Source organism: Triticum urartu, chromosome 7A (assembly GCF_056163025.1).
Source record: "Triticum urartu cultivar PI428250 chromosome 7A, HENAU_Tu73, whole genome shotgun sequence".
NCBI classification, from domain to species: Eukaryota; Viridiplantae; Streptophyta; class Magnoliopsida; order Poales; family Poaceae; genus Triticum; species Triticum urartu.
The window spans coordinates 33,882,467-33,893,258 of record NC_141879.1 but is presented as its reverse complement, the minus strand read 5'-3'; the positions used below and the strand labels follow the sequence as shown (position 1 = coordinate 33,893,258).

Here is a 10,792-nt window from a genome sequence, read left to right as displayed (position 1 = left end):
ACCTCAGCCACTCATCAATCTATGAAATTCTGTAGCTTCTTCATTCTTTTATTCTTTCCTGTCCTTTATTCCTTTTTCGTTTTATTTCTTCTTTTTATTTTTCTTTTTCCTTTTCTTTTTTCTTTTTTCTTTTTCTAAATAGATGCAAAACATTCACAGAATTTTATGAACGATTTTTTTCTTAATTGGATGAACGTTTCTTTCGAAAATCAGCAAACTTTTTTTAAAACCGGTGATCTTTTTCTAAATTCGATGAGCTTTTTTTAAAATGTGATGAACTTTCTTTAAGTCGATGAACTTTTTATAATTTTGATGAACTTTTTTCAAATTTGATGAACTTTTTGTTAAATTCGTGAACTTTTTTTTGAAGTTTGTATACTTTTTTTCAAAACCGATGAACTTTTTTCAAAACCGGTGAACTATTTTCAGAATCGATGAACTTTGTTTCAAATTTGATGAACATTTTTTCAAATTTGTTGAACTTTTTTAGGTTCGATGAACTTTTCTTAAAAAAGAAGGATGAACGTTTTTTCAAATTCGCTGATTTTTTTTAGATTTGATGAACTTTAAAAAAAAGAAGGATGAACTTTTTCCATATTTGATGAACTTTTTTCAAATAGATGAACTTTTTTGAAAATCAATGATTTTTCAATTCACTGAACTTTTATTAAACATGAATGAACTGTTTTTTTAATTCATAAACTTTGTTCAAAATTTGATGAAGTATTTTAAAATAATTAGGAAATCTAATAAATAGCGCTAATTTATTAGTTCTTTTACATTTCGCGTTCACCGTAATCTCTAGTGGTTACTTGTTGTAGTGGTTAGGGGAATGGTTCTTCCCTTGTACTCCCTCCGTTCTAAATTACTTGTCGCAGGTATGGATGTATCTAGATGTATTTTAGTTCTAGATACACCCATTTCTGCGACGAGTAATTTGAAACGGAGGGAGTAGTTTCAAGAAGTGAGTTAGAGTGATGGTACCTGCAGTTTTTTGCGTATTTTTTTCACGAGACATTTTTCCGTCTACAGCGCGTGGTGGGCCGGTCCATGAGGTGCGGCGTGCGAGCGTCAGCTTCCTGAACCGGCGCTTAAGGCGCCGGTTAGGAGCTCCCCATTTTTTATGGCTAACGTAACAAAAGTTTGGACTGACGACGTCGTTGCTGACGATGCCCTTGCTGACCACGCATGCAGGACATGTGCTTCAATTATCAATAATTAAGGTTAAACGGTTCCAAGCTAGCTATTCTGTAGGAATCTCAGAGGGTGTTTGTTTTCAAAGACTTATTGGTTTAGGGGTTTAAAAAAAATTCCTATAAGCCTTATCTAAACTAAACATGAGGGATTTATAGGGACTTAAATTGGGCATTTGGAACTTATGAAATAAGACTTTTAAAGAGGGACTTATATGGACTTATAGTTGTAATATGGTCTTTTAGTCAATGTTAAGTTTCAGCAACCAAATATGTAGAGACTTTTTAGGAATTTGGTACTAAAAGAAGTCTTAGGACTTATGAATCAAACAGGGCCTTAATAGGGCTGATCCCTGCAACAACAACCAGCGTTTGACCGATGACTAATTAGAAAACAATTCTACGCCGGCCTCCGCAGCGTCGTCGGAGTCAGTTGCGATGTTATTAGCTCATATATGGTTTTTTAGTGTTTTTCCTTTTAAAAAAAAGATGACCCCTAGCCTCTGCATATAGAAAATACATGCAAACATTTTATTAATTATTCACGAAGACCTTATAAAATAATGTATATCTATATGTCTGAATCCGCTATCTTGACAACATCTGTCACTACTCCTATTCATTTGATGAAGGAGTGCAGAAATGTTGAGCCGAATACCCAGACCTCTCACCTAAGCCTAACATTTGAAGCTGGAGGCCCCAGCCAAGCGACATACTGGGTCTGGGATACAAACCGGTCCGACGCACTCTCATGTGTCGTCGCAGCCGTGTTTTATTAATCCATCTTCAAAGCAGATACTGAAATATCGACCTTGCCAGACCTCTTTGCCATCGATGCCACCATGACGCCAGACAGTGTCCTCCTTCTGCGTGAGTCCATCTCCGCGCATCGGATGCCGAGTCTCCATAGCGCCACGCCATCATCAATGTGTAAGATGAAACACCGCTCCACCAAAGAAGATGTCCACCTGTCCCTCGAGCCCGTGTACACCTCCAAGAATGACGCCCTCAACGGGAAACGATACAAGAGCGCCGCCGTAATCCAATCAGCAGATCTAGGGTTTCCCCCAGAGGTAACAGATAGTAGCCCTGAACTTCTCCACAGCGATGCCTTCAAGAAGGGAACGGCGTAGAACAACTCCGCCACTGTGGGCCTTTGCAGTTAGCTAGGAGCCGGTTTTCACCCAGATATGTTTGAAGAGCCTCCATCAAGCAGATCGTGCAAGGCCCGCCGCCATCTCTACCGGGGATTGGACGAAATGGATCCAGGCCGCTGCTGCCTCACCGGCCGCAGCAACACGACGGTGCCTAAGTAGCCGGTGCCGTCAGGCCCACCTACCTCGTATGTAGACACTTTACAGAACCACCGCCCCGCCCAAGCCCATCTAGACAAGGCGAGACCCGCGATCCCGGCCACCACCAAAGGGGCCCCTCCGTCGCGGGGATTTCGCGCCTCCGCTGTTGCTGCTGTCACGCACGTCGCCCGGATCCCGCCGCTCCTTGCCACCGGATCACCGCCGTACCTTGCGTCGCCGCCGCTACGAGATCTCGCCACCGCCGCGCGAGGGAAAAGGCCCCGCCACCGCGGTCACAGGCCAGGCTTCGCCGGTGTGACCTCAGGAGGCGATAGGAGGGAGGAAATGAGGGAAGGAGGCCTAGGCCCGGCGGCACGATCGCCCTCCCTGCATGTTGTCTAGGGTTGGCGACGCGGGGGGGGGGGGGGGGGGGGGCTATCTCTGAGTTCCCAAAGAAATGGGAGAGATTTTCACTTCCCGGCCACTTCACCACATTAGCACTCGGTATAGTAGTCCACCATTTTGTAGCAAGATCCAACATTTGTATTCAAGTTGCTTCATATGTATGCTCCTGCATGCAACTCAGTAACCATGGAATAGAAGCCACCATGATGGACAACATGATCAACGACGAGCAGTTCAAGTTCGAGAGGTATGTGAATGACCAGGTGAGGTCGGCGGACCAGATCCTAGACTAGTTTGACCACCTCTAGCTCAAAGTGGAGCCTGAGGACGAGCGGCGCATCACCCTCTGGCCAACACATCCCGAAACTTCAGGTCACAGATTGATCTGAGCTTTGTCTTCCCAAATTTCCTGGCTCGGGTTTAAGAATCATCTGCTCACATTTTTTTGTGTTTGCAGGGATGTTCTGCATGAGTTCACAAAGAAATATGGAGATTGAAGGGCGATCTGCTCTGGGCAATGGCAAAGCTGCTGGAGCTTGACAACGACAACTATTTTGTGGACCAGCTTGGGAAGAAGGCTGAAATGAACGACCAGGAGGGAGGCAGGCGCCTAACCCAATCAGGTACGTAAGAGAGCCAACATTGGAGAGCATGTCGTGCGAGGTGGCAGTATGCTCATGGGGTCACTGACGACCTCGATGGGGGAGCGCGGTGCGCCGAATCATTTACGGCTGGCATCGAGTGACCTGCACGCCCCAGGGCCAGAGATGAAAGGGCCTCCGGCGCAGACAATCCCGCTTGGAGCGACAGCTAGGCCACGGGAGGATCCTTTGGGCCAACCACAACAAGCGTTTGGCTGGGACCCGGTTGCGGATATGATAGCATCCACTACACCGGTGGTGGGTCACGCGAAGGATAGAGTTGAGACCGAATCAACCTTAGATGTCGTGCCAATGGGACAAACCCTGGAAGCCTGCGCTCTAGAGGGTGGTCCCGATGTAGACCATGCAGGCGATGTGACCATGTTGCATGACAATAGTAACTTGGAGGGTACGTTGGCCGCAGGAGAAATTATAGTGGAATCACATCTTTCACTGAAGGAACAAGTAGCACTGGGAAACATCAACAACTTTTGCTCCAGGCTCTTAAAAAAGCTTGCGCTGCCACTGCTTAAGGAAATTAAAGGGCTAAGGGAAGTGCGCGCTGGCCAGGACCCATTCACGCCAAGGCGTAACACAAGATTTGCGTGTGCTGTTAGCCACAGGAAGACAAAAGCCACGGCACCAAAGTCAGTGCTTTTCAAAGCGTCGAGGATCACCCACAATGATTTGTAGGTTCCGAAGGATGCTCTGGGACAACTTAGGGAGATGTTCGACTCGCCTCTACAGGAGCCACATCTACGTGCGATCGCGGCGATCTTTGGGAAGACAATCCTGCTGAAACTGGCACACGATTTGGACAAGGTGAGCACGCTGGCCGTCTAGGCAGTGTGCGACCGGATTTTGGAGGCCCCTCACCCTTCATTATGTCTTACATAGCCATGGACTTGGCATGTTAGAATGTTAGGGGGCTTAACAGCCTGCTAAGAGGAAAGTACTTAGAGAGTTAATTGATTCGATTCATATGGCAAAATGGAGGGGTGTTAGGCTGCAACACACACACGATGCCTTTCCGGTCCCTCGGTTAACCGTTGGAGCATCAAACATAGTCCAAATGGTACGAAACTTGACAGGCGGTCTACCGGTAGTAAACCAAGGCCGCATGGCAAGTCTCGGTCCAATCCGAAAACGTTTAACACCCGCACACGAAAAAGAGATAGAAAGGGACACCGGATGACATAGGAGCGCCGGATTGCAAAACGGACAACGGTAAAAATGCTCGGATGCATGAGACGAACATGTATGCAAAAGAAATGAACATGATGACATGATATGCAATGCATGACACGCAAGCAATGACAAGGCAACAACAGCGAATAACTGAAGGACACCTGGCACATCGGTCTCGGGGCGTTACAATCATGGTGGTTGGGCAAGTGGTTGTTGACCAGGAAGGCAAGGAGGGAGCGTTTCATCAGGCGTATGCCCAGCTCCAGGGTAGGAAAATGACCTCAACTTTGAGGATCGAAGCATCTCTACCACAATTGCCCCCCCCCCCACCCCCGAACCGCACAGGTATGGCAGAGCCTGCCTGAGAGGCTGTGCCAAGAATATATGGGTCCTCTCGCAGAGGTGAGCCTCACCCGCCAAGCGTCCCACTTGGCACACACGTGGTCAAGGAAGCCCTCATCCTCAAACCACCCAAACTCAAATGAAAGCCAAGGATTGCGTTTCAAATGTTCCTCGCCGGAAGTTAGGACAAGTAGGTTTTGATCCGACCCAATCATAGTTTCAGCTTTGCGCACTGACATTGGATGAACAGTTTCCCTGTTAGAGATGAAAACCCGGCCAGTTTTGCATCACTTATCCTTGCTGGATTGAATCCCACGGTTATAAGAAAAAGTGACTGACCCAAAATAAAATTTTAGTTGCCTGACCATTAGCCGGTCCCATTTGTTGATCGTCATACAAACAATCAAGTACTCCCTCCGTCCGGGGGAGTAGTTAGGAGTGTGATTATCTAACTTCTAAGTTTTAACCCGACGTAGCAAAAGGATCCAAGCTCTGCACTCACATTTTAACTATGACTGACGTCACCATAGTTTGCTAGAAGAGGCCTTTTTTATACTGCCAGGGTCTGTCATTGTAATTCTTGGAATCATTTTTCATCCAGATGTGTCAAAGTAATTCGGCGTTCGGGAACATGTACACTAGCAAGAAAGCAGAAGATCCAGGCCACACCAAGGCAAATCCTCACAAAAGGACCATCTCTAACTTTTACCCTGACGTAGCAAATGTATCCAAGCCATTTGCACTCACATTTCAGCTATGACCAACATAACCGGAGTTAGGGTAGTTTGGAATATACGTGCATGCCGATCATGTGCTTCAACGGATCTAAGCCAGCTACTTTGTAGGAATCTCAATTGGTCTGATGCCTGCAACAACCACCAGCTCTTGACCGACTTATTAGAAAAAAATTATTCCATGCCGGCATCCACAGCAAATGTTCATACGCAATTTAAGTGGCGGAGGTACGGTGACGGCTGTGTGGACGAGGGAGAAAAGAGAAAAGGAGGAGGGCCGGTGCGGTCAGTGCTACATATACGCCCCAGATATGGATGGGTATGGATAGTGCCGGTCAGTCCATCCGTTTGGGACGGATTTGCCAAGTGTGCTTGGGTGGCAATTTTACGTTTGGAAAAGCGACCGGCAGCCTGTCGACGCGTTTGCGGTGGATATGGGGTCGGGTTGTAGATGCTCTCAGCTATTACACACAGACCACGAGAACCCGATTAATTGTTGTGTCAGTTTCCACTTGTTGTCCACTCTGTGTGCTGCCAACGGTTCGTTGGGTCAGCTCCTGTAACACTTCTGTAACCCTTTCTTCCTATCGCAATGAAAGCAGGCTAATATTGCCTTTCGTCTAAGAAAAACCCATATCTAACATTTAACCCTTGCTGAAAACGCTTGGTAGTTTGCATCATACGTGCACGCCGATCATGTGCTTCAGTCATCAAATTTTAAGTTGAAACGGATCCAAAGCCAGCTATTTTGTAGGAATCTCAATAGAGCTGATGCCTGCAACAACCACCAACTCTTGACTGACTTATTAGAAGGTAGTGAAATTAGTTCACTAACTCAACACGCCGGCATCCAAAGCAAGTGTTCATACAAAATTTAAGTTTTTCTTAGGAAACTCTTCAGCCGCGTCCTTGAGTCTCTTGCAATATTATTTTTTACGAGAAAATTTCCAATCTGTTCATCTTCAATTGTGACAATACAACAAATACCAGAGATAATAGAAGCTATATCTAGATCCGTAGACCACCTAGCAACGACTACAAGGAATAAAACAAGCCGAAGGCGCGCCACCTTTATTGCCAATCTCTCGCGGAGCTGCGCAAAACTTGTTATAGTAGACTGTCATAAAGTCGTAGTGCTAAGACCCATAGGACCAGTGCACCAGAATAGCAACCACCGCCCATGAAGAGTAGCGTAAGTTGGAAGGGTCAAACTGGAAAACACACAAATGTAGACGAATGATGAACAAATCCACCAAAGACAAATCCGCTAGATACATACCTCCAGTCCTCCACACGGCCACCAAGGATGCTAAACGCACCACTGGAATAGGGGCTAAGCGTGGAGAACCTCATTCCATCTTTAAGGAGGCGCCGCCGTCTCATCTTTCTGAGCAGGACACAAGCCCTGACAAAACTCAAAAAAACATCTAAAAACAAAGCCCTCCCACTGTCAATGGCCGGAATCCACCATGCCCATAGCCCTAAGACTACCGGAGACGAGGCGGACTAACACCGGCGCCGGCGGGTGGCAGGGGAACCCTAGGATTATTTTTCTTTTGGAGAGTAAGCGGCTGCGTAAGGATACTTGCAATATTATTAGTTCACGGTTGAAATGGATCCACCCAGCAAATCAAAAACTGAAACGGATCCCTATAAGACAATCGTTGGTTATTGACTGACTGTCAAATCTAGTAAAGAGCCACTACCTCTTGATCACAACAACGGGACGCTTGATTGTTGGCAATTCATTCTACGTCGGCGTCCAAACCAAGTGTTCATACGTGGTGCATACATACACGAGTATATATTTATCGATCAACGATTAATCCATGTGGCTGGACGGCTATTAATTAAGTCATTTGTCATACTTTAAATCTGTTAGAGGTCTTACCTGCTACTCCTAAAGTCTATATAAACGAAGCTCCGTCCTTTGGCACTTCCACACTTAAGTTGTAGAGCAACAAGTAGTGGCCGGAGGAATTGATCAAAGATCCATCTCTGATCTCCAGCTGATCGAAGGTATAACTGTTTTACAGTCCATCGTCCACTCCAAGCTTTCCCTATGTTTCACGTGCATGGTCTAGCTAAGAGGTCCAGGACTTCGATCTTATATGACTTTGCTAGTTGCCGACGTTTTTTTGCGTGTGTGAGTTGGTGTTGGTTATATGTATCCTAACTATGCAAAGGCTGGGTGTGTACTCATTGTGTTATATATGTATCTTCTTGATGCTTCATATTGAGCCAATAAAATCCATCCTTTGTTAAAAAAGCCCAGAGATCCATGTGCTTTAATGTTGCGTCGCAACTGTGTGCAAATCATACCAAACCATAGGACATTTGTTTACTCTTTAGGGCATGCTTGATTTGCGGTGTTGATCAAATCGGATTCTAAAAAATGGAATTAGAATACATTTCAGATTCTTCTGTCTGATACTCCCTCTTAATAAGTTCATATAAGGCCATAAATTATACCTGAAGGTCGTGCAAGTGCAACTCTGGGAAGCATGCGAAAATCCAGAGCAATGACAGTGCAGGAGCTCGCCTACATCAGCAAGCCCGACGTGCCAGCATAGTACATGGTGCGCGGTCACCACGATCAGCAGCTCGCCATGGCTGTCGCAGCACCAATCCCTGTCATTGACCTCTGCTACCTTTTCAAGGAGGACGGTGCAGCCACCGATGAGGCATCAAAGCTTCGATCAGCGCTCGAATCATGGGGCCTCTTCCATGTAAGTAACAATTCTAACAGCAGCTCAGCAGTCAGAAACTCAGAATAGCACTTAACCATTTTGTAGCAAGATCTAGCATTCATATTCAAGTTACTTCATGTGTACGTTCCTGCATGCAGCTCAGTAACCATGGTATAGAAGCGACCATGATGGACGATATGATGTCCGCGTCGAGGGAGTTTTTCTGGCGGCCACTCGAAGACAAGCAGAGGTACACCAACCTGATCGGCGGCGAGCAGTTCCAGTTTGAGGGGTACGGGAACAACCGGGTGAGGTCGCCATACCAGATCCTGGATTGGTCTGACCGCATCTACCTCAAAGTGGAGCCCGAGGATGAGCGGCACATCACCCTTTGGTCAACACATCCCGAAAACTTCAGGTCACTAATTGATCTGAGCGATCTCTTCCCAAATTTCTAGGTTCACGGTTTAAGGATCATTAGCTCACATTTTGTTGTGTTTGCAGGGATGTTCTGCATGAGTTCACAAAGAAATGTGGGAGAGTGAAGGATGATGTCCTCCGGGCAATGGCAAAGCTGCTCGAGCTTGACAACGACGACTACTTTGTGGACCAGCTTGTGGACCAGCTACTACCCCCAGTGTCCAAGGCCAGAGCTTGTATTTGGTCTCAAGCCTCACTGTGATGGAACCGTTCTTACAATTCTCATGATCGATGACAGCGTCGGTGGCCTTCAAGTTCTTAGAGATGGGGTGTGGTGGGATGTACCGATCGTACCTCGCACCCTGCTGGTCATTATAGGAGATCAGACTGAGGTGCGTCTTTTCTAATTAACTAACTTTGTTCGGTCTGGTTAGAACGCTATTTTTTCTTGTTGTAAAAAGAAGAAGTTAGTTTACGATGAAAAATACTTTCATACTATAACAAATTTATAGTCTTTCCAAGCATATCCACATAAAACACAACAATCAAAGTTACGTGCTCGGTATTTGAAAGAAAAAAATCATTTTGTTGAAAGTTTTTAAGGTCTTAGGTTGATCGAGTTGAATTGTTGTTGCACAGATAATGAGCAATGGGTTCTTCAAGAGCCCTGTGCATAGGGTCGTGACGAATGCAAAGAAAGAGAGGCTATCAGTGGCTCTAGACTACTCTGTTGACCACGAGAGAGAAATCGAGCCATTGCCTCAGTTGATAAATGAGAAGAGACCAGCATTGTACAGGAAAGTTAAGGTCAAGGACTACATTTCCGGGCTCTATGAACATTTTTCTCAAGGGACAATGGTTATTGATACACTGCAGTTATAACTATGTGGTGTCATGAAAAAATGTGATCAAATTATGGCCAATGTATGTATTGTGTATTTCTAAATGTCACGTGTGTTAAGTACTCCCTTTGTTCAACAACACATGTCATTTCAAGTTTTTTGGATGTTCTACATGCTATTAAGAAAATAAAGTTCTATATCACTATTGTGTTCTACACGTTATGATAATATTTCCACTTGAGAATTTCGTAAACCTTTTCTGTATAGTACCAATGAACAATACAAGTTCGAGGACTATTGTTGGGTTGTTTGAGCATGCTTCCCGAGGGACAATTGTCATCAAACGAGAAGATACTGTTGGAAAATAAAGGTAATAGTTTAAGAATTGACATGAGGTATCATTCACAATAAGAATATGATGCAAAAACAATTCTAATGTTACGCAAGACAGTCCGAACAAGGGAGTGCAAACCAACGCTGTAAGATGACGAACAAGCCTGCCTCCTACCATTTGTCTCTCGCTCCCACCTGATGACTCCCAGTGGTAGAGATGCCGATAAGCTTTTGACTAGTTGTGGTACCCATCTACGTCCGAGACTAGTGAGAGGTCTAGTCCCTCCTTTCCTGTGTATAGGGCTTATCTTAAAAAAGTTATTTTATCATTTTATAAGTCTCAAATTTATTGCTCTCATTCACATGTTCAGATTTCAAGGTGCACTAAACCAGTGCACGCAAGGATTCAGAGAAAACCAATGCAATTAAAACTTTTTGGTCATTTATTTTTCACACATGCATGCATTGCATTAATACATTGGTAAACGCTTTCTTTTTGAGGAAAAAACAAGCCAATTAATTGAGTACTTCTGCAAACTACAAAAGTTATTCTACCACCCTACATCTACCTTGGTTGGTGAGATTTTTGAACTGAGCCCTATAAACCGGAAGGGAGGGAGTGGGACATTGGGTTAATTATGAAGTATATCTCTTTATGCTCAAAAGTATGGGAGATCATTTGATTATTGATGAACAATTACCAGTTATA

At 45.1% G+C, this 10,792-nt stretch overlaps 1 pseudogene; it reads left to right on the top strand.

Moving 5' to 3' along the window:
- The first annotated feature begins 8,320 nt into the window (after window positions 1–8,320).
- On the top strand, window positions 8,321–9,790 carry LOC147957362 (protein LATERAL BRANCHING OXIDOREDUCTASE 1-like; annotated as a pseudogene).
- The last annotated feature ends 1,002 nt before the right edge of the window (window positions 9,791–10,792 follow it).